General features: G+C 38.4%; 1 long non-coding RNA gene across 1 annotated transcript; it reads right to left on the reverse strand.

Moving 5' to 3' along the window:
• Nucleotides 1-5,150: 5,150 nt before the first annotated feature.
• On the reverse strand, nt 5,151-6,329 carry LOC145045896 (uncharacterized). The gene is made up of 3 exons (XR_013681918.1): nt 6,254-6,329; nt 5,941-5,997; nt 5,151-5,328 (listed from the first exon to the last, which is right to left on the reverse strand). It is a non-coding gene; the product is annotated as an uncharacterized LOC145045896 (long non-coding RNA).
• Nucleotides 6,330-26,140: the final 19,811 nt, after the last annotated feature.

A 26,140-nucleotide genomic window follows, 5' to 3' on the forward strand; every position in this document is an offset into this window, starting at 1 on the left:
TCAACCAGGTACCTGGCTCTGGAGTAAGCCCAACCTGTTACGAGTGTGGAGAAACGGGACACTTTAAAAGGGAATGCCCAAGGACAAGAGATGCTGGTGGTGGTGGGAGGGTGCTTGCAATCACCGCAGGAGAAACCACTCCGGAACCGCCCGCAAGTATCAGTATGTATTTCTAACATGGACATTTAGATCCCGAATTTCTCTATATGCTAAATCTAGCATCGATTAAAGCATGCATAGTAGTAATCATGTGACATCGGGCGAGTTATTCCTTACCATAATCAAATTCTCGTACTACGAAAAGTTATCCCCATCTTTCCCCTAAATCCCTGGATCTCCATTCGAAGTGCAAATTTCGGGACGAAATTCCCTTTAACGGGGGGATGATGTGACAACCGTCAAATTCTGGTCAATTCAAAGTCAAATAAAGTCAACAAGTCAAACCGGTTAGCTCAACTGACCCTTGTGTACTTGGACTTACGTTCAGTATTTACTAAACAACCCACTATTCTAATAAGAGAACATAAATCGAAAAGTACGTACAACTAGATCTCTTTAACCTAAAAACTGTAGTACGTGGCGAGCCAAACCGATAAAACAATGATGCATACTCAACGGGAGTGTGTAAGATCCTTAAACAAGGCTTAACAGGGTTTACGAACCATGCATTACGGTGCCGGACACTCACAACTGTCCCACACTCGAAACCTCTCTCAATCGTTATCACTCTACCTCTCTCTATTTGAAATCTCTATAAGTATGTGAAATCTCCCTCTAATATCTCTCTGTATTAGAAATCTCTCCAAGAATGTCAAACCTCTCCCAAATCCCTCTAAGCATGTGAAATTTCTCTCAAATATCTCTCTGTATGAGAAATCTCTCCAAGAATGTCTAATCTCTCCCAAATCTTTCCAAGTATGTGAAATCTCTCTCAAATATCTCTCTGTATGAGAAATCTCTCCAAGAATGTCAAATCTCTCCCAAATCTCTCCAAATATGTGAAATCTCTCTCAAATATCTCCTTGTATGAGAAATCTCTCCCAAATCTCTCCAAGTGTGAGAAATCTCTCCCAAATCTCTCTCAAAAGTTTCCCTTAACTTTTTGTCTTCATTCGGGTCATTCCGACCCTTAACCGGGTCAAAAACGGCTCAAAACGGGGCGAAAACGAGAAAAATAGGCTTTAGGAACCGAAACCAAGAGAGAAGCTTCTTAGGACCCGAAGGTCCTCTTAGGGACTGAGAGCAAGAGGAACCGAACCCTCCTGAGCCGAAGGTCCTCTCGGGGCCGAACCTCGCCCAGGAGGAACTGAAACCTAGAGCAAGAAGCAAGAACCGAAACCGAGAGCAAGAAGCAAGAACCGAAACCGAGAGCAAGAAGCAAGAACCGAAACCGAGAGCAAGAAGCAAGAACCGAAACCGAAAGTAAGAACCGAAAGTACTGTTCATCTAACCGAACCGAAGGTACTGTTCACTACAGTACGTTCGGTTCTGACATTCTCGCCTCTTATCCCGGACCGAACCCTCGCCCATCGCTCTCGCGTCCGACTCGCCCTTCGTTTCCCTCTGTTCGTTTCCGATTCCAACCACAGCGTGGACCGAGCCTCGGCCTAGGGACCGAACCTCGGCCTAGGACCGAGAGGTCTCGCTGAGAACTCTTTTCTTCCCGGTTTTCGCATAGTTTTGCATTTAAGGCCCGTTTTTAATTATTTTAACGCGGGATTTTCACCCAAAATCATATTTTAACATAATAAACCCCAAATATTCACAATTTAATCATATTTTCATAAAAATCTTTATTTAAATAATAAAAGCAAGTGGGTAAAGTACAAAGAGGTGGAATGTTGGCTTTGCTTTACCTTCTAACACAAGCAACCACTCCCACACCCACTCTATGACCAGCCACCCCCCCCCCCCCCACCTTACCTAGGTCACATCAATGTCTTTTCCACTCAATTATCCCTATTTCCCACGTTTTTGAGTGCTGATTATTCATCCTCTCTCCCCACTTCTCTCATTTGCTCTCATTTCACAAGAAGATCAAACTCTTTCCTCTCTCACTTTCTCCCTCTAGAAATTCGAGATTCAAGGGCTGATCTTGAGTTTTTCCTCCACATTTGGTAAGCATAATCCATTTTCTTTATGATTATCTCATTTATTTCCACTCAAATCATGGATATCTTAGACAAACTCTCTCATAATTGTGTTAGATCTTCGAATCTTCAAGTGATTCTTCAAGTGTTCTTGGGTTGAACACTTATCTTCTTCAACACTTACCTACTGAAATCACTCAAGGTGAGTTCATACCCCTACATTTTCATGTTTTCTCAAGTTTTCAGGGGGGGAATACAAGTTAAAACACTAAGAATATAACTAGATTTTTCTAACAGCCTTCATCAGAAAAGTTCAACTCCATTCACGGACTGTTTTGGGCATCTTAAACATTTTTGTTTTCAAAACTGTACAAGGTGCAAATAGTTCAAGTTTTTAGCTTTAAAATGACTACTTGCACATCTCCATACGATTTTTCTACAATTTATGGTGATTTTTACAAAACTGCCTATCATTTCAAACAACAATCCGGACCAGTCTGTGATTATGGACTTTTTCACCCAAGTAAGAGGTCATTATAAATTGTGATAAAAATTATGAGCAAACTAGACACATTTTGTGAACTCTCAGAATTTACGGATCTAGTTTTCGTCTTCGTATGATTTTTCTATGATTTTTCCAAAACAGGGCAGAATTGCTAAATTTTACCAACAGCATGTAAATATCATAACACTTTGTATTATGTTGAGCAAAGTGTATAATCATAAGTTTTAATGTTTGAATGTGTTTCCTAGTTAGTTTATCATTATGAACTGAAACTAAGACATTCATATTAAATATTATTCATTCATTTTGGAACACGTATTATTTAACTATAAAAAGTATAGTTTGAATATATTTATAACACTAATACATTTCCATAAAAGGGTTCATACATATTATATACATTTTAGATAAACTATAATAGGTATAGTTTATGATACATCACTCTACGCACTCGTACAAGAAGTGTACATTCATATAAGAAAGATTTCTATTCGCACACATTTCACGTAAGTTAATCTATGGTTTGATAAATTCACAACACTAATACATTTCCATAAAAGGATTCATACATATTTCACACAATTTAGATAAACTATAATAGGTATAGTTTATGATACATCACTCTACGCACTCGTACAAGAAGGGTACATTCATACAAGAAATATTTATATTCACACACATTTCACGTAAACTTGTTATCCTATATTGTGAGTTTCTCTATTTCTCTCTCTCTCTCTCTCTCTCTCTCTCTCTCTCTCTCTCTCCCCGTACGTCCGAGTGCGGGATATAATTCCTGGTAGTTATAATCAGAATCTCCTTGAGGGAGAACGTGATACTTGTATATAGATCTATATTGGGTTTGACACCCCACACCTTTCTGCTAGCTACAGTTGGACTTGCAGGTCTACGGGTGACAAATGTCATTTTATTTTTCGCGACACTGAGAATGTCGTGGCAGGTTCACATAGTCATAGTATGATTATAACGACTCACATAGGGAACAATCCATAAGTTTACGGGATTTTATTTTTAAAACCTAAGTGAGTTTTATGTCGATTTAAAATCACTTTTTATCTCTATGGGTACAAATACAAAGTGCCGGGTCTCTATACAAAGTTATATTGATATTAAAACTATTCTTCCTCTAGAATTGTTAGACTTCAACTATAGTCGCTGAGTGTATATGGTTGAGTCATATAAGAATTTAGTCTTGGTTGGCCTAGAATTGGTGGTGCCCGCCTCATCTCCTGTTTCTCGTTGGGTTGTGGACCTAGGGCAGACCCACTATATTCAACGTTTTATCTAATTTAAATCTTATATAACTTATATACACTGGACGATTATAGAGGAACTCTACGGTTCATTCTAGGGTTCATTAATGCATCATATAGGAATATTTCTATTCATACTTAACTAAGAAAATATTGGATTTTCTGGAAATCAAACTATATCGATTTTTCAAGGAAAAGCGGTTTCTACCTCAAACAAAACTCTTATGAACTCACCAACCTTTGTGTTGACACTTTTTAAAACTACTTGTATTCTCAGGAAATCAATGAAACAGGAAAACTTCATCGCTTTGAGGATGGAACGCTAAACCGTCAACAATTTATTTTGTCATCATAATGTAATTGCTTTTGAAACATATAAACATATACTTTGGTGTAACTTTTGCAATTATATATATGGTGGTTGTTTTTACTTTGAGCACTATTATACACGTTGTTGTGATACTGTACATGAAGTCCTCCACCCCCAGACGTTTCCGCCATCCTTGGTTTGGGGGTGTGACATCTAACTATCGGTGGGTTGGCTTGACCAACAGTCCCACTATAGTTCCCTCCTTCTGATTGCCCTTCATTCAATTCGGGCAGTTCAACAGGTATCGTAGTTTCTTCCCTATTATGTTATAGTAATCACCTTGTCTCCTCCATTTTGGCGATCTAACATCATCTGTATCATCGCTTGTACTCCAACCATCGTCATTGGCTCAGGTGCAGCTCCTGCAACAGGTACTTGCTCAAGTACTGGGGGTTGATTCCTATTCCCATTTGCATTCCTAGCTCCACTGCGGGTTCTTGCCATCTTCATCTATACACCGAATAAGGTGAATTTAGATCTTTATTCACTATATAGTCCGAAACGTTTACATGCTAGTTCTAATATCGTAGTCATACGCTTAGAATCCTACACACATAAGGTTTCCATATCCGGTTGATAACAGACCATATATCCGAACAATTAATGGCATATATGGTAAACATATAGCATTTAGCACATAAAAGCATTTTAGGAAACTTTCCTAAAATATACTAGTGCCCGTGTCTAAAATATGGTGGACACTCATCTCACACTCATCACTTAGCATTCTATGTTTACGTCTATAAATCCTACAAATTCCTAGTTCGCTTAAACTAATGCTCTGATACCAACTGTGACATCCCCATTTTCACGGCCAGAAAAGACCGGTTTTGTTTATACTTTATTTCAAAATCAGAGTAACCTTTTAACAAAAAAATTGTGGAATTTGTCCCAAAACAATAATATGATAAAGATTTATCAAAAGCATTTCCTTAGAAATGTATTTCATTAAAAGACTCGGGATGTCATGTTCGATACAGTACATAAGTATAAACAATACAATATAAGCCTTACTACATTATTTCATATCTACAGGCCTATATCCGTAATCCCTCATCCCAACACATCACAACTATGCTCGAGCGCCACTACCTGTAATACATAAAACTGAGTAGGTCAGGCTTGGGAGCCTGGTGAGCACATAGGGGTTTCAACCCACAATAAATAAGTTTATTAATTTCATCAACCAACAATAATCCGATTACCCGTTCCCGTTATCCTCACTTTACGTCCCTAAAACACCTATCATAAGGGACCTAGCCTAAGGATCATCATCGGGATGGACACTACTGCTAAGGGGATTCCTCAACAATAAATGTCCTTAACGCAACCATATGAGGGATGGAGTACACCGGTGAACACATTGTTCACAAACACTTACAGGTTGCGAGCCTGCTAGCGTTCCACTGGACTGTCTAGAAGAGTCTGTGGTCGTCATCCATTCTCCGCTAGATGACACAATCAACAACATCAACATCGAGGCCTCTCATCATTTTATCACACATCGTCTATTACATCTACCTATATTTTACCCCAACATTTTTGTAGATATAAAATACATATAAAGTTTAAATCATTTAAAACATATATAAAAATCGTTCATCAGCATAGACAACAAGTATTCAGACAATATGCACGCATAGCACGTAGTTTATATTAAATATTTCATATCTATGTGTAAGATGAAAGTAACTATGCAATCACCTGATATAGCAGATGTATCTCTCAAATTATGAGTAGTTTCGAATGTTTTTCATCCATCTAAACAGTTAAAAATTGTGTCTAAGATTATCCAATCAAAATAAATATAGGCTACAATATAACTAATAATAATATTTTAGTTATATAATAACATCTCGTTAATTATTTTATAAAAATAGTTATCAACCGGATAAACATAAGTTATAATATAACTAGTAATGTTTTAATTATGTAATACCTTTAGATTCTAAAATTTTAAATTTGTGATTATAAAAATATAAATATCAATAACCAAACTAATATATAAAAAAATTACCTCAAAAGCTTTTATAATATGAGTATTTCGGAGAATATATCTTCAGACTGTAACTTAGAGATAATTTGGAGAGCCTTTATTTTTATTATAAAAGTGTAAAGAGAACCAATGTATTTATAGGCCTCCTTGCAAGCTACGTGTCAAAAAATACATGGCTTAGTGGCCAAGCAAAAATGGATATATCTTCATATAATACGTGTTATACAAATTGATCCATGTCATATTTAACCCAATAAAAAAATTAACACATTTGTATTTTTAATTATTATCCTTGTTATGCATACATATTGCACACCAATAAAAAAATTAACAGATTTGTATTTTTAATTATTATCCTTGTTATGCATACATATTGCACATCTATGCATATGTTGGTCTCATGTGGCAATAGAGTTACCTTATAAATCCATATATGTAACATTTTTTTTAAATATATGATTACTTTATAAATCAAATTTATATATATGTTTTTTTTTTTAAATACATATCTATAATCTATTCATTAATTTAAACTAAAACTTTACATGTACTATTTGATTAATATAATCAATATTAAACATATATTTTATTTAATATATTGCAATCTTATAACTTACCAACGCCATAAGTTATAACTTATAAAATATAAGTTTATAAATTCCGTATCAGTATAATAATTAAATACCAAATATTTCAATTATATACGCGATAATATTTTACACCCGAATTTTAATTTGAATATTAATAACTAATGTCGTAAAACGGGTATAACACAAAATACCGTTTCACTACTTGGGTTCACTCTTTAACGTATTTATACAAGGTTACAATCATCGATCGGCGTAAATACATATTTTATAATGATGTCAAGCAAAAAGCGCGGACGTTACAAAATTTACATGGAAACACTAGCCATGTATCTTTCTCTTCACTTATAATGAAGACACGCTCGATTGTGAGAATCATCTCAATCTATTTGAAAATTTAGCACATGTGTAACAACTTTAAACATAATTTTCTTTCAAATACTCCGTAGACTTGGAATATTTCTCTAGTTCTCACAAGTACTTTAAAAGGTTCCTCTAAGTCACACAATAACTTGTTCTCATATTATACTGGTATCATTCATTCCATGATGAGTCGAGTTCGTTACCTATCTCATTTTGGGGGTATGCCTTATAGACTGCCTCTCATATATATAATCTAGTCCCAACTAAAAAGGTTGCCAAAACTCCTCACAGGATGTGGATAGGGAAGGTTCCCTGGTTGGCACATATCAAGGTTTGGGGTTGTGAAGCTTTCATAATACGAGAGACTCACAAAAAGCTTGAACCTCAAAGTGAGCGGTGTATTTTCATCGACTACCCACAGAAACCTTTTGGATATCTTTTCTATAGACCTAGTGACAGTGTGGTCTTCATAGCGAGGAGAGTGGTTTTTTGCGAAAGAGAACTCATATGCCAGGAGGATAGTGGGAGACAAATTGATCTTGAAGAGCTTCAAGAGTCAAGCGATGAAGGAACCTAACACTAGCGCTCAAGCAAAGGAAGTGATTCCCGTTGATCCGATTGACGAGCTATTACCTCTGAGATGTTCCTCTCGAGTAAGAATGGCACCAAAGTTTTATGGTTTTCATATTACTATAGAAGGTGATACATTTATGAGTGATAGTACACTGGTAAATTTGGATGAGCCTACTAACTACAGGGAAGCCATGGCGGGCCCCAAAGTCTGCAAAAATGGAAAGAGGCAATGGACAGCAATATACAGTCCATGTATGACAATCAAATTTGGAACTTGGTTGACAATGTACAAGGTCGAAAGATAATTGGGTGCAAATGGATCTTCAAGAATAAGACTGGCTTGGATGGTAAGGTGCATACATTCAAGGCACGACTGGTTGCGAATGACTTTACTCAAACCCCAGGGGTTGACTGTGATGAGACCTTCTCACTAGTGGCCAAGATCAAGTCTATTAGGGTTATGTTAGCTATTGTTGCGTTTCATTATTATGAAATTTTGTAGATGGATGTCAAAACTGCTTTCCATAATGGGAAGCTAGCTGAAGATGTTTACATGTGTCAGCCAGAAGGTTTTGTGGATGCTAAATATCCAAATAGATTATACAAGCTTGAGAAATCCATTTATGGATTAAAGCAAGCGTCTCACAGAGGGAATCTTTGTTTTGATGAGAAAGTCAAAGAGTTTGGGTTCTCTAGAAGTGAGGATGAGTCATGTGTGTATGTCAAGGCTAGTAAGAGTATAGTTAGCTTTCTAGTTTTGTATGTTGATGACATATTACTCATAGGAAATGACATCTTGAGCTTGCAGAAGGTTAAGTCCTGGCTTAGGAAGTGTTTCACTATGAAGGATCTAGAGGAAGCTGCTTATATTCTGGGGATAAGGATTTTGAGAAATAAGAGTAGAAGACTAATTAGACTTAGTCAAAGTGCTTACTTGGACAAGGTGCTGAAACTTTTTAGCATGGAGAATTCCAAGAAAGGGGAATCGCCAATCCAGAGTAATACCAAGTTAAGTAAGACTCAGAGTCCAAGTACCGATGCCGAGATAGAAAAAATGAGTCGAGTTCCATATGCTTCTGCAGTTAGCTCGATCATGCACGCTATGACATGTACTCTCCCTAATGTGGATTTTACATTGAGCATGGTTAGTCAATATCAAGGGAACCCGGGTAGAGCTCACTGGACAACAGTTAAGAACATTCTTAAGTACCTACGACGAACTAAGGACTGCGTCCTTACACTTGGTGGGAGTGATGACTTGAGAGTGACAGGGTATAGTGACACCAATTTTCAAACCGAAAGAGATAACTTCCGCTCTTAGTCGGGCTGGGTGTTTACCTATAATGAAGGAGCAGTGACTTGGAAAAGTTCCAAGCAAGAGACCGTGGCTAACTCAACGTGCGAATCAGAGTACATAGCTGTGAGTGAAGCATCGAAGGAGGCGATATGGTTTACGAACTTCATTAGAGACCTTGGAGTTTTACTAGCCATAAAGGAGCCTATGGAGATTTTCTGTGATAACGAAGGAGCGGTTGCCTTAACTAAGGAACCAACGGATCATGGCAGATCTAGACATATCGATAAAAAATACCACTTCATCAGACATTAGGTAGAATGACTCCTCGTGGTAAAGAGGGTATCATCAGAAGAGAATCCTGCAGATCCCCTCAGAAAGGGTCTGAGTAGGAATAAGTACATTTAGCATGCGAGGAACATTGGTCTGAAGGACAATATTAGTTTTAGTGATTAGATAGATGTTTAGAAACTTGTAATACATAAATGTAATTGACATTTGATGATTAAGTAATGGAGATTTATTTATGAGTAAAGTTTATTATCTTGTGTCAATTGTTTACTATTGTTTCAATTTTGCATGTTTTACTTCAAGAATAATTAGATTGTTCAAATTATCTACAGTCGATCATACTTTGGGAGTAAGTTATGAGGTTAGACTGTCATGAATTGGTTTGTAGATTGTCTAAGTGTTTAGACATGGCAAAGGTTTGTTGCAGCGTTCATGAGTACTTTTGAAATAAGATTTGAGTATTGGATTAAACCTACGCTCATGTGAATCACTTCATGGAATTTATCACAAGTGATTGTGAGACGATAATATCGTATAATCTTTAAACCGAGATATATGAGTTGTTGTTTACAAGTTGATTGTGCTTTGATAATGCATAAACGTATCAGTAACTTGATGTTATAAAACGTGTTATTCTGTACGATTTGATGAGTAAATAGGAAAAACATATAAGTAAAAGTTTATATGTTCCTTTTATCCTAATTGGGAAAAAGCGATATCTTGGGCCCCTCGATGAGTTTGTGTTGACTTATGTGCAGGGCCCGGTCAGGACTGAATTGATGTGTTCAATTAAGTTACATGTCAAACAAATCAGAAGTTAGGAAACAAACTGTTAGATATTGAGAATGATTATTTTCCATGTCTTTGTCCAAAAGATATCTTGCAGAATGGAGGATTATATGATCCCTTATCTAAAGGATACGTCATTGACTAGGTCAGAGTTCGACAGCGGCTTTTGTGAGCTACGATTGCTAATCGGATTCTGAAGTTGCATTGGCAGTTATAGTTATTAGACTTATCCAAGTGGGAGACTGATGGACTAGATGTATAAGTCCATAACTATAATTAGTATGTGCTTAATCTGATAATAACATGGTACTTTTGGGTTGCCTTCACCATAACAACTTGACAGGATGACTTTTGGAGAAAGAGGTTGATAAATGATTTATTAATGTATTATAAGAATAATATATTAATTAAGAAATCATATTATTTAATTAGTATTAATCAGAAATTAATTTGGAACTAATTTTGGGATTAAAGAAACTAATTAAAAGGAACGGGGACTGATATTGCAGATCATTTATAGTTGCAAGTTGGGCGGATGGACTCCTAAAAGAAGGAGTGGACGAAATCTATGGGAAGCCCATAGAGATTTCGTCCATAGGATTTCTAGAAGGCTTCCATGGATTGCTTGAGGCTTAAGCAATCAGATTAGGGTTTCACCTGGAAACCCTAGCAGCCTAAGCTATATAAAGGACCCTTAGCTTATAGTTTTGGCCCTATGTTATTCTAAGAGAACCCTAACCGAATTTTGTAGAGCCTTCATCACCTATCTCCTTCATCCTTTGCTAAGTGGTGTTTGTGACTCCATTAGAGGTGCAACGCTTGGGGGGCACTAAGCTCTTGAAGGTCAAGATCAAGCTATTAACAAGAGATGTATTCTTTTAATCTTAATATTATATAGATCTCATTTTCATGTATGCTAGATTAGGGTTTTTGCTTTGAAAAATTTAATTTGCATGTATAACTTGAGAAAAAGCTAAATCTAAAGCAATTAGGGTTGCATGTGTACATAGGAATGTTGTAATGCTCAAAGACCATCAACATGTTGGTATCAGAGCCATGGTTTGAGGGATTCGAGCACACTCTTAGGTATGTCTGATGTAACGTCTCAAAAAATGAACAAATTTAATCTTTTCAAAACAACCTATATTCTTCCATTAGGTGTTTACAAAACCAATGTTCAATTATCTAAAGTACCTGAAATAATAAACTGAACCTGTAAGCATGAAGCTTAGTGAGTTCCACCAAAATACCACCACACAAACATATAATCAAACAAATATTGGGTCTACAACCTCTTGGTTGGATTACCCCTGCCCCCAAAACCTTTTGGTTGGAATGCCCTAGCCCATAACCTTACAGTTGGAATGCCCAATACATAACGGATCCACAACCACCTGGTTGGATTACCCCCGATGATAACCTGTCGGTTGGAATGCCTAATACATAACAAGTCCACAACCTCCTGGTTGGATTACCCCCAGCCCACAACCTTACGATTGGAATGCCCAATACATAGTGGGTCCACAACCTTCTGGTTGGATTACCCCTGTCCCACAACCTTTTGGTTGGAATGCCCTGGCCCACAATCTTTCGGTTGGAATGCCCCGGTTCCTTGACTGACAACACAAAGTAGTATAGTCTCAAACCCACCATACCATGTCGACATATACACAACAATTAACATATATCTAGAAACAACTAATCATATAACTAGTCAACAGACAAACAAACAGATCTACATAACACTACAGCGTAATGACATCCTATATATATTAGGATACACAATCTAGTAGGTCGGTATTGGTGCCTTTGACCGGCAGGCACAGTGAGGAAAACTTACCTCACTGTATGAAGAATTCATTGCTTCGATTACCAGCTCTACAGGTCACATATTCAATAGATATAGACCAAGGATTAACTACTACCCAAAATACCCTTTGTAACGACGTAAAATTTCAAACCAAAATTTTTAAATTTAAAAACACATTAGTCTCAATAAATAAAATACAAAATGTCACAATGTCAAATCATCAAATCTCATATAAAAAATGTTCATATTTCAAAACTCCAGGATCCTCTAAATCATAACTCAATCGGTGATGTGTGTACAATCAAGCCGATACCTTCCCATGATCCTTAGAAGTACCTGAAACACATAACACATAACACAGTAAGCACAAAGTTTAATGAGTTCCCCAAAATACCACACATAGCTAACTCAATATGACCCTCTGGTCAATGTGTTCCAGTGGTGACCTTTCGGTCCCACCACTCGGGAGTACCCTCCGGCCCTAACTCAATAAGTTCATAACAATAAGCATAAACCACAACGACAAAAGGTAGCACAATATATAAATAAGCACATAAGACATCTCAGTCACACAAAGGTACCACTCATGGTAAGTATAGTGAAAAGACTCACCTCGTAAGTTAGTGAGTAAAAGTATCGTGCTTGGAAATCTCGAACTAGCCTCCGCTTAATATATGGGATAACCATCTCTAATTAATACTCTATTCGTACTCAATTACACCGAAGGTTGCTCTCTCTTTCTCTCAAATTATTGGAATGGGTAAAATACCATTTTACCCCTCCATGGTCCCCATTACTCATGTTGACCAACCTTAAAGTCAACAGAAGTCAAACTCGAGCCAACAATCCAAGTTTGACCTAGCTCTCCGAGTGCACTCATGTGACTCATCGAGTCCATTCATCCCTCAGAAGTCTCTGTGAAGGTCTAACTTGTCAAGTTAACCCTTAACTCCCCGAGCTATAACATGGCCAGCTCATTGGGACAAACCCTAAATGACTCGTCGAGTTGGCTCATCGACTCGGCGAGTCCATTCAGACTCTTTTCTCATTCAAATGATTTCAAGGCGGAAAACCTTCCCAACCTCTAGATCTAAACTCTTAAGGCTCGTTTATCACGTAAAGCCATGAGCTTTACGTACATGCATGGTACTTAGGGATTGAAATGCCAAAACATACTCTAATAAGGGTTTTTCACTCAAGAGCCTTATTAAGGCTGAATAAAGCAGGGACTTTTTAGACTCTAGGGACCTCACATGGTCCAGATCTGAAGTCCAAACCTCTATATGAACTCAAAACACTCAAAGTCCTCATATTAGATGAAAAAAATCCCTAAACTCCCAAAATCATGAGATCCGCTCAACAAAATGAGAAAGATGTGAGCTTTATACCATTCCCAAAAGCTCTAAGGTGAAATAACCACATATCTAACAGCTCCATCTCGTCCTATGGCTCGAAATTCTTCCTTTTTCTTCAAAAGATGCACTAAACACTCAAAGTTAACTCAAATATTCTCTTTTAGCTTAATGGCCAGTTAGGGTTTTCTCTCGGTGAAGGTAACAGCTGGTGAGTCGCAAATGAGGCTATAAGTATCCTTAATAGGTCCCAAACCCGAAGATTTAGGGTTTCTCTTCACAACATCTACTCGACGAGTCGGCTCTCGGACTCGTTGAGTAGATCATAAATCCACGTAACACATCACGACCCTACTCGACGAGGTCTAGCACATTCTCGTCAAGTCGCTCAATAGTCCTTCCAAAAACATAATTGAAAAATGTACCTAGAAGTTTGGATGTTACAATTCTCCCCTACTAGAATCAGACTTCGCCCTCTAAGTCATGCTCTGGAAATAACTCTGGGTACTATTCCTGCATCTCAGATTCCGGCTCGTAAGTCACCTCGGACCCTCTCCGATGTTGCCACTAGACCTAAACCAGGGGAACCTCTTTGTTCCTCAGAACCTTCACCTTTCGATCCACGATCGCAATCGGTATCTCAATGTAATTCAGGCTCGCATCCACCTAAATGCCCTCTAATGGCACCACTATCGTCTCATCGGCTACACACTTCCTCAGTCGAGACACGTGGAAGGTGTTATGGATCTGACTTAACTCTACAGGTAGCTCCAACGGGTAAGCTGCCTTTCCTACTCTAGCGGTCACTCTGAAAGGACGAATGTATCGAGGCCCCAACTTGCCTCGTTTCCTAAATCAGATCATCCCTTTCCAAGGGGATACCTTCAGAAGTACAAAATCTATGACCTGGAACTCCAACTCGGATCGTCGCCTGTCCGCATAACTCTTCTAGCGACTCTAGACCATCATTAACCTCTGTCTCACCTGTTGAATCTGCTCAGTCCTCTTCAGCACTATCTCAGTTCCACCCATCACTCGCTGCCCCACCTCTCCCCAACAAATAAGAGTTCGTGCCACACCCCCGGCCGAGGCGGCGGAACACGCCGAGCTGTATGACTAAGTTCATGGATCACATATAAATTGAATATACAACACAAGTACAACAATCAACAAATAGCATTTGCATTACGACTTTGAGTTTTCATACAAGGTTCTTACACATAGTAATATAATAATATGAGTTTGCCTTAACAAATAGGCATAACAGTTTCAAAAGTAGAAAACTAATGTACTTGCGAGCCATGTTCTCCAACTTCTGAGTGTGCCCGAAATTTCACTGAGTTCCTGAGAATACATGTATTTTGAAAGTCAACATGAGGTTGGTGAGAGTCACAAGTTTTCTGCTAGTTAAGGTAATAATACTTTTAAGAACTCCAAAAGTATTTTCTTTGTATAACAATAGTTGAAAACAATGTTTGTCATGAGTCTTTAAAAGCCAAAATGTATCTTTATAAGTAAATACATGCTTTTAAAGAAAAACATGTTTGTAATAACTCCTTGAAAGTCAAAATGTACCCATTGTATAAGTAAACACTATATTTATAAATAGTTCTGACAGCAACCAAGCCTATTGTTGTAGTGAAAAAAAGGTGAGAGAAATTCATGTTAATGTTTTTAGTGAGTTCTATAATCGAGCTATAAACGAAAAGTACCCCTCCCTACGACGCTTCATTAAACTTCATAGTAACTACCGTAGAAACATATCACCTGCTACGATTGATCAGTCGATGGTTGTAGCTAGCAACCGCAGGTGGGGTTGTCGACCCCATATAGATCTATACATATGTACCTCGCTCCGAAGATTAACGATTATAGCAGTGTGGGGCAGGCTAAGTGATTAAACTCAATTAATGAATAGTAGCGTCTCACTCAAAAACCATTAACGAAAAGTTTGTGAATAACTCCCAGCCCTAACTTAATCATAGTTAAGTATCCGACATAATGAAATTTGTAGTATAACATTTGTAAAAGCCGAGTATGGTTGACGTATTTATAAAAGTATAAATTACTCGCTTTTATAGAGATATGTATTTCACCATAACGATCTTGTACAAGTGTGTAAAGCCTTTTGTATAAAAGTATTCATGGGTGTAGTCTTTGAAACTATGAAATACTTTTATATTTGTATATGCATCTAAAGCCTTATGCATGAAAGTATTCACGTATAGAAGTCTTTATAACTTTAAACGTGTAGCATGCATATCATATAAGACTCATGTATTTGTATAATAAATACTATTTAGCATATGTATTCTCCCCCAAAAAATGAATAAATATAAAAGAGGTGTCGTAACTCTCACCTTATTGAGTGGCTAACGAGTATTTCTGAAGACCGGAATGTATTGTCGAGATGTCGTGATTTCCGGGATTAATCCGATTTCCTAGAAATAGTTGTTATAAATTAATATTTGGTTGAGATTGTGTAGTTGGACTAAGTGTAATGATTTACAAATTTTCGAATTATCTCAAAATTTATTTAAATAATCCATTTAAATAAATTTTATTTAAAAAATTAAAAATTTAATTTATTATTTTCCCAAAATACTTTAAGAAAATTTTAAATTGGGCTAACTTCAAAAGGAATTTATTTATTCTAAATTTTATTTAATAAATAATATTTATAAAATTGTTTATTTAGTTTTATATTAAAATTAGATTTGTTTTGAAAGTATTTTTCCAGATTAGGATAAGTTTTAAACATTCTTATTAACCTTTTATTGTTTAAATCTTACATTTGAAATAACTTTCTTAAAGGAGGGACTAAATTTGGGCAATTTAAAAGTATTGGGACTATATATATTTAATTTGCAATGATGTTTGAACAGTATACAAGTTTATAACAGGAGGCATATGCCTCCTGTTCTTCTTCCCCGGCGTGATACGCAAACGAAAGAAAAAAAAATAAAATCTTGTAGCGGTTGATTTTTTTGATTGTTCTCGATACATGGAAGCTTAAAAACGAAATCAAGGGGGGGGGGGTGGGGTGGAGATGGCTTACTAGTGACGAAATGGAGGCCAAAATTGGTGGCGATCAGTGGTTGTCGCTGCAACAGGAGGCCGACGGAGGTGGCTCAGAGGTGCTGCCTTCGTTTCTTCTTTCTTTCGGTTGGATTTTGATGTAGGGGGTATGGAGAAGCTTCTTGGGATCGAAAAAAATAGTAACTAAGCTTAGGGATGAAGTTTTTGGATGGTGGCGGTGGGTGTTTGAAGGTGACAGTGGGGGTTTCAGTGGAGTTTGGTGGTGGCCGGCAACCTCCTGATGCCAGTTTCTTCTTGTTTTTTCGGCCAAATTGAAGGCTGAGGAGGGTGGTGGTGGTTAAGGGGATTATAAGGAAGGGGTTAGAGGGTTTAATGGTGGTGTAGGGTGGTTCTTCTAGCTAAATGGTGAGGGGAGGGAAAGAGAGTGATATAGAGAAGAAGAAACTGGTGAGTTTTTAGGATTCAGGTGAAGTAATGCCCTCTATTTATAGTATAAGTCCACACACATGCTTACTAATGGCCCTACCTCCAACCCATTTATGTACCTTTGGTGATACTTTCCCACCAAGATGAAGAGTGATGGAGAGGAGAAGCATGTGGGATTGATTTGAAGAGTGATGGAGAGGAGAAGCAAGTGGGATATCACCAGGTGGAAGGAGATCAGTTTTTTGGAGTCCATCACCCCACGTGGGCCCCACATGGGGTTATACCTCCATTTTATGTCCAAAAACATGCAAAAACCAGGTGCTTCGGGATTCATACATCAAAGATCTTTTTTGAAGGCACCGTTAGATAGAGTATAATTCAAGGATTCCATAACCTCAAACGGATTAATATTTGGAGTTAAGGATCTCCGGTAAATTACGTTTGAAGTTTTGCGTCTCAACGGCTCGCGGTGTCCGTTTTCGCGATTTTTGTAAATATTTTCGTAAAAATTATTTCGAGAGTGAAATTAAATAATATATTATAGCCTGAGTTCAAAATTGCTCTTAGAAATCCTGTCGTCAAAGCATAAGTGCCTCAACGATTCGATTCGGTTTTACGCGATTAAAGAAAAACAATGTTTTATTGTGTGCTTTCTTAAAACGGTCGTATCTTTTGCATACGATCTCTGTTTTTGACGTTCTTTATATTTTCGAAAACAAGGGAACATGTACTATCATATTTTAATGTTTTTTTGCTCAAAACTGATTAATGTAAAATTTCAGTTTTTCAGGTGCATTACCCAACGCTGCAGTTGAGGATTTTGATTTGGTTACCTGGCTACACGTTTGGGCATAAAAATATCATCAAATATTATATAATAATTGTACTGAACTCATTTATATTTCATTAGATGCACTAAAACTGACCGAGTTAAATTACAAATATATTTTCCGTAATTTAGTCTTTTGAAATCTATGCCCTAAAATCTGGGATGTCACAGTCCGACACTTTCTCCCATAAAGAAGCTTAAAGGGAGACATACTAATACTCGAATGATTGTTGTTGTTGTAAGAAAACTCAACTAAAGGCAAATAAGTGTCCCAACTTCCTCCAAAATCCATAACACATGCATGCAGGATGTCCTTAAGTGTCAAAATCGTCCGCTCGCTTTACCCGTCTGTCTGCGGATGGTATGCGGTACTGAAGTGTAACCGGGTACCCAAGTTCTCATGAAATTTCTTCCAGAATCTGGAAGTAAAGCGCATGTCACGATCTGACACTATCGAGGTCGGCACTCCATGCCGAGCTACCACATGCCTCACATAAATCTCGGCCAATCTCTCTACAGAAGAAATCTCACTGATAGCGAGGAAGTGGGTGCTTTTCGTCAGCCGGTCCACAATCACCCAAATCGCATCAACTCCGCACACAGTCCTTGATAACTTGGTGATAAATTCCATAGAAATTTGTTCCTACTTCCACTGGAGAATCTCCAGAGGCTGCAATGGACCATGTGGATGATGGTGCTCTGCCTTAACTTAGCGGCAAGTCAAGGACCTCTCAACTACCCAAGCCACATCCCTCTTCATACAGGGACACCAGTAATCCCTTTTTAGGTCCAAATACATATTGGTGGCCCCGGGATAGATCGAGAATCTCGACCTATGCACCTCCTCCATTTGTTACGCCGAGCTTTGTCTGTATAGGGCACCCAAATCCGCCCTTGGAAAGTCATAAGCCCACGACTATCCATCACAAACTCAGACACCTTCACAATTTGTTGTTCTCCGGTCTCATGGCCTTCACCTTGACCTCTCGAATGGTATCTAAGAACAGAGTCATCACCATCATCCTCATACACACATCTTGGATTGGAGCGCTCTCGGCTTTACAACTTATGGTGTCGGCTACCACATTAGCCTTGCCCGGATGATACAGGATCTCGCAGTCATAGTCTTTCACCACATCCAACCATCTCCTCTGTCTCATGTTTAGGTTGGGATGATCCATGAGATACTTCAGGCTTTTATGGTCCATGAATATGGTACACCGAACCCCGTACAGATAATGGCGCTTGAAGGTGAACACCACTGCCCCCAACTCTAGATTATGGGTGGCATATCTCATCTCGTGAGGCTTCATTTGCCTTGACGCATATGCTATCACGTGCCCCCTCTACATCAGCACCACACCCATCCCTGATATAGATGCATCGAAGTATACCACAAAGTCCTCCACTCCCTCAGGAAGGGATAACACCGAGGCATCACACAATCTCTCGCGAAGTGTCTCAAATGAGGCCTACTACTCGGGACCCCAAATAAAAGTAACACCCTACTGGGTCAACCTGGTGAGGGAGACGGTAATCTTGGAGAAATCTTAGATAAATCTTCGATAGTAGCCGACCAATCCTAAAAAAATTCTGATCTCAGATGAGGATCTTAGCACCTCCCATCGCATAATTGCCTCAATTTTGGCTGGATCAACCAGTATCCCATTCTGGTTAACGAGGTGTCCCATGAACTGGACCTCTCGTAACCAGAATTCACACTTGAAGAATTTGGCATACAGCCTCTCTGATATCAAAACCCCAAGAATATCTCTCAAATGCTCCTCATGTTGCTCTCTGGATCTTGAATACACCAAGATATCATCGATGAACATGATCACCGATCGATCCAACATGGGCCTGCACACCCGGTTCATAAGATCCATGAACGTCCCCAGTGCGTTGGTGAGGCTAAAAGGCATCATCGCGAATTCGTAGTGCCCATAACGAGTCCTAAAGGTCGTCTTCTGGATATCCACTTCACGGACTCTCATCTGATGATATTTTGACCTAAAATCGATCTTGGAAAACCAAGGCGCCCCCTAAAACCGATCGAACAAATCATCGATCCTCTGAAGTGGATAACAGTTCTTGACCATCAACTTGTTCAACTCCCGGTAATCAATGTGCATCCGGTGTGAACCATCCTTTGTCTTGACAAGAAGGATCGACGCACTCCACGGTAGGCTACTTGGTCTGATAAATCACTTCCCCATCAGCTCCTGGAGCTGTGAGGATAACTCCTGCATCTCTGGTGGCACAAGGTGATAAGGTGTCATGGCGATAGGCGTCGCTCCTGGAACCAAATCAATCCAGAACTCCACTTACCTCTCAGGATGCACGCCCAATAAATCCTCGGAAAAAACATCTAGAAACTCTCTCACTATCGAAACCTCAGCAGAAGAACTCGGTCTCTTGGTAGCAACCCGCGTATCTGACATATATGCTAGAAAATCCATACAACCCTGCTGTAGACTCCGCCTCTCCCTAGAAACATAGTAGAAGGTTGACCTAAATCTGGTAACTTCACCATACACTGTAAGCACTCCCCACTAGGGTCTCGTATAGTCACCAACTGATGCTCGCAGTTGATCACGACTCTAAAACGACTTAACCAATCCAATGCAATGATGACACAGACATACCCCATCGCAATCGGTACCAGATCAATCAAAAACTCGACACCAAAAATCTCCAACACACACCCTCGGTACACATCGGTAGCGAAAACTGCATGCTCGTCAGCTATAGAAACCCTCAAAGGTCGACTCAATGCCTCACGCTGGATACTGATGTGACGACTAAAAGCTAAGGACGCGAAGGATCGAATCGCACCCGAGTCGAATAACACTAAAGCAGGTACATAACTCACAAGAAATGTACCAAAATAGAACACGGAATAAGCACAATAAATCTCAAATAATTACATAAAAGGGAAAATACGTACCAGCCACGACATTAGTTGTTGCGCGGACCTCCTCCACTGTTAGTTGAAAAGCTCTACCACTAGCCATCGGAACCTCGACCTTCACTGGCCGACTATAAGCAGCACACAAAGCAGCAGGTGCAGATCCTTGACGAAGCTGGGGGCACTCGGCCTTCCGGTGGCCGATCTGGTTGTAGTGGAAGCAAACTACAAACCACTTGGGGCAATCCTTCGCCATATTCCCCTCCTTACCACACATGTAGCAAATCCCCGCTCGACACTACCCCTCATGACTCTTGCCACACTTTCCATAAGTGCGGCCCTTCTGGCCCCAGTCGTCGAATTAGCAAGCTTAGCCCGCTTAGCTATCGACTAAAACTATGTCGGCCTCCGATCTCTCCCCTGAGACTCTGCATCCTCCTTAACCTGAGTCTCCAACTCGATCTCCCTCCTCCTGGCATTTGCCTGAAGTTCAGAAAATGTCCAATAAGACGAGTTCACCACGAACTCATGAATATCCCTCCTCAGAATGCTCAAATACTGGCTCGTACACGCCTGCTCTGTCAACACATGCTCAGGGCAGAATAGCGCCCTCTCATGAAACATCCGTGTAATCTCAATTACTGACTTTGTCTTCTGCTTGAGAGACAGAAACTCCTGGTCTAACTGCTCCCTCTCCACCAGGGGAACATACTCATCTCAAAACATCATAGTGAACCTCTCCCAAGTCACTATAGCATGCTCTGCAGGAGTAAAACTAGTCGTTACAAACTTTCACCAGTCCTTCGTTCCCAAGCGAACTTGGTTCAGCGCGAACCGTACTCAAACAAATAACAGATACCACTGATCAAAAGTATTCCCTAGGCTAAAGCATCACAAATCATGCCAATTTAGCCCTAGAATATGAAATACCTAGCCTACACTCTAGCTTGCAATTCTAGTAAAATATATGATAAATATTGCATAACACAAAAGTAAGGTATTTTGAGAAATCACCGTTCGGGCTCTGGCTGATTGTACACACCGCTCCAGCACGTTTTCTCTTAACACTCTTTCTCGTTTTAGGAAAATCATTTGTTTTGAAAAATTCTTCTCAAATCTTCAGTTTGAGCCCAAACACACCCAAAGGTGCATCCGAATCCCTCAAACCATGGCTCTGATATCAACTTGTAACGACATAAAATTTCAAACCAAAATTTTCAATTTAAAAACACATTTGTCTCAATAAATAAAACACAAAATGTCATAATGCCAAATCATCAAATCTCATATAAAAAAATGTTCATATTTCAAAACTCCAAGATCCTCTAAATCATAAATCAATCGCTGATGTGTGTACAATCAGGCCAGCGCCTTCCTGTGATCCTTAGAAGTACCTAAAACACATAACATATAACACGGTAAGCACAAAGCTTAGTGCGTTCCCCAAAATACCACACATATCACATTAGCCACTCGTGACTAACTCAATACGACCCTCTGGTCAATGTGTTCCAGTGGAGACCCTCTGGTCCTACTACTCGGGAGGACCCTCCGACCCTAACTCAATATGTTTATAACAATAAGCTTAAAACCACAAGGACAAAAAGTAGCACAATACACTAATAAGCACATAAGACATCTCAGTCACACAAAGGTACCACTCATGGTAAGTATAGTGAGAAGACTCACCTCGTAAGCTAGTACGTAAAAAAAGTCTTGTGATTAGAAATCTCAAACTAGCCTCTGCCTAATACATAGGATAACCATCTCTAATTAATACTCTATTCGTACTCAATTACACCAAAGGCTGCTCTTTCTTTCTCTCAAATTCTTGGAATGGGTAAAAGATCATTTTACCGCTCCATGGTCCCCATTACTCATGTTGACCAACCCTAAAGTCAACAGAAGTCAAACTCGAGCCAACAATCCAAGTTTGACCTAGCTCTCCGAGTGCACTCATGTGACTCATCGAGTCCATTCATCCCTCATATGTCTCAGTGAAGGTCTAACTTGTCGAGTTAACCATTAACTTCCCGAGCTATAGCATGGCCAGCTCATTGGGACAAACCCTAACTGACTTGTCGAGTCGGCTCATCGACTTGGTGAGTCCATTCATACTCTTTTCTCATTCAAAAGATTTCACGGCAGAAAAACTTCTAAAACTCTGGATCTAAACTCTTAAGGCTCGTCTATGACATAAAGTCATGAGCTTTACATCCATGCATGACACTTAGAGCTTGAAATGCCAAACACATACTCTAATAAGGGTTTTCACTCAAGAGCCTTATTATGGATGAATAAAGTAAGGACTTTTGGACTTTAGGGACCTGAAATGGTCCAGATCTGAAGTCCAAATCTTTATATGAACTCAAAACACTCAAAGTCCTCATATTAGATGGAAAAATCCCTAAACACCCAAAATCATGAGGTCTACTCAACAAAATAAGAAAGGTGTGAGCTTTATACCTTTCCCAGAAGTTCTAAGGTGAAATAACCACAGATCTAACTGCCCCTTCTCGTTCCTTGGCTTGGAATCCTTCCCTTCTCTTCAATAGATGCACCAAACACTCAAAGTTAGCTCAAATATTCTCTCTTAGCTCAATGTGTGACGACCCGAAATTTCTTTTCTGAACAATCGTTCACTTCAATAGAAATCAGAACTATTTTTGCTATCTGTTAATCATTTTGGGAGTCAGTTTAAGTGTTTTAAAGCTTAGTACTTCAAGGAATAACAGGAGAGAGGATGCCCTAGGTTCATTTTGCATCATTTTCGCAAAAACTCCAAGAGTTCAGAGTTTTCGGTCCAAACATTATTTGTGCCGAAAACCCCCATGAGTATATATATGACACTTAGCCATATTTTTCACTTTTTCACTCTTTCAAGAACAGGCACCGAAATCCTCTCAAGTATTATTCTATTTTTCCTTCTAGATCTTTAAAATGTAAGTGTTTTTTTACCCTATCTAGTTGATTCCTCCCATATTCAAGTGTTTTTACATGATTTCATCCATGAAATCATTCCATTTATGTAGATCTTCAAGTGTTCTTAGTTACACCAAGAACACCAAGAACACACACTAGTGCTTTGGACCGAAAACCTCTTGGACCGGAAGCCAAATAAACCGAAAACCTTTTGGACTAAAAACTCTCTTAAGTGACTATACAACCCTTAGATGCAACCCTTAATACTACTAGCACTTGAATTAAAGTGTTTTTCCTTATCCTAGGGAGTCTTAGCTTGATTAATTAGTTGTTAAATGACTAATTGTATACATATAGGTGTTATTATATGGTAAATATTATCTGTGTGTGCTCAAGCCTTCACTTGACACTTAGCATCCTATACCATCCGTTCATCCAAACCATTCACTATAGGTGAGTTCATACCCTTTAATTAACCTTTGAAATGCCTTTAAATGTTTTTAAATGCTTTATGGGGGGATACAAGTTGAATCATGTTAGTTATTAGATCAATCACACGTGATTAATAACTAGCATGCTAATGGATTTTCCATACTTTAAACTATTTTACCAAACAAATGACTTCAAACTGTTTATCAAACTATTTTACATATCAAATTCTTTATCAAATTCACTTTTGTATACTAAACCTTTCTTGTACAGTTTTCAAACTTATATACTGTTAAAACTATGCCTACTACATATATAGTTATATAAATAAGGTTTGAAGGACTTATGAGAGATAACCCACTTTGCTTCCTGTCCTTGTTTGGTTGTGGTATTAAAGTACCCGGTTGTTTGTCCGAGTGTCGGTGAACCCTTAGTTATATATTATGTATATATGTATAGATATAAAGACTTTTATCTCAGTTTAGTACATTCAATCATACAAATAAGTCTACTAATAAACTATAATAGGTATAGTTTAGGGTTATACTACTTACTACTTCTAGTACAATGAAGCATACAAGAGTCAATTCATTCATGAGTCATTACTACTTATTACTATGAGAGCATATACAACTATACTATGATGAGAACATATACAACTATACTATGATGAGAACATATACAACTATACTATGATGAGAACATATACAATGATACTATGATGAGAAACAATACATTACATATACAAGTATACTTTAACATAAATGTGATCCACTGTATCGGAGTATGCCTTCATTGTCATGGCCCGAGTTGTATCTAGAATCTCCTGGAGGGAGAGCGTGAGTTTGCGTATAGATATATATTGGATTGACTATCCTACACCTTGCTTCTAGCTACAGCCGGACCTGCAGGTTTGTGGGTGCCAAACGTCATACCTTTTGACGACTTACATTTTCGTGTTTTCCAATCGATATTATGGTACAATTAATCACATAATACCTTGATATAAATCTAGTTTAAGGTAGTTAGTACAACAGTAGTTCCTATTATACAACACTACAGTACTACATTAATTTACCCGTTACATTTATTTGGTTAAACGTTGATGTACAAACTATACATTGATAATGATAGTTACACTTGGGAAAATTACACACTTTTACAAGAAACAAACATACAAAACAATTGTGCCTTGGTAGGAGGCTGCTTTTAGTAGAAAATATAGGATTTTGTAGGAGTTACAAACTTTTACAAACACTTACAAACATTCACATACTTTTACTACAAACGTTTACAAACTCGTACTTCAAACAACGGTTCAAACATTTTGATACAAACATAGACACTAAATACTTATGAACTCACCAGCTTTAATGCTGATAAACTCTTTCAAAATAACTTGTATTCTTAGGTCATTAATAGACATGTACCGATGCTAGCTTTTGAGAAGATGGAGCGCATACAAGACTCCTCTTATATTTTGATTCATATTTGGTGTCTTATATACTATAGAACACACTTGTATTAAAAAATTTATATTTAATGCAATGGATGATGTTGTTTACTTGTTTACTATTATACTGTGTTGTGATACTATACATGACGTCCTCCGCCCCAGAACGTTTCCATCGTTCTCAGTTTTGGGGTGTGATATAATGGCAGATTAGGGTTTTCTCTCAGTGAAGGTAACAATTGGTGAGCCACAAATGATGCTATAAGTGTCCTTAAATAGGCCCTGAACCCAGGGATTTAGGGTTTCTCTTCACAGCGTCTACTCTGCGAACCAGCTCTTGGACTTGTCAAGTGGATCATTAATCCACGTGGCACATCACGACCCTACTCAATGAGTTTTAGCACCAACTTGTCGAGTCGCTCAATAGTCCTTCCAAAAACATAATCAAACACTATACCTGGAAGTCTAAATGTTACACCCTTAAGCAAAACTTGGTCAACTCTGGTAAAAGTCAAAGTCAACGGTTAAGGTCCAAAAGTCAATATTTCTTCCCAGTGGAGTACACCCTGCGTACTCTGATGTTGACCAAAAGTGGGCGTTGACCGCGTACACACAACGTACCACCAAGTACGCCCATCTTTCAACCATTCCTAAAAATTCATTAAGAGCTTATTCCATTAAGCCATTATGTCCAAAACTTAGATCAAATCCCAAAATGAAGTCCTAAGTCATAAAGTTTCCAACTTTATGACTTTTCATGGCTATAAACTACTTAATATCCAAAACCCTAAGTTCTTAACCCAATTAGACATCACAACTCTTGCATGGAAGGGATAGAAAGTC

The sequence above is a fragment of the Lactuca saligna genome, chromosome 5 (assembly GCF_052625555.1).
Source record: "Lactuca saligna cultivar CGN05327 chromosome 5, ASM5262555v1, whole genome shotgun sequence".
Lineage (NCBI taxonomy): Eukaryota > Viridiplantae > Streptophyta > Magnoliopsida > Asterales > Asteraceae > Lactuca > Lactuca saligna.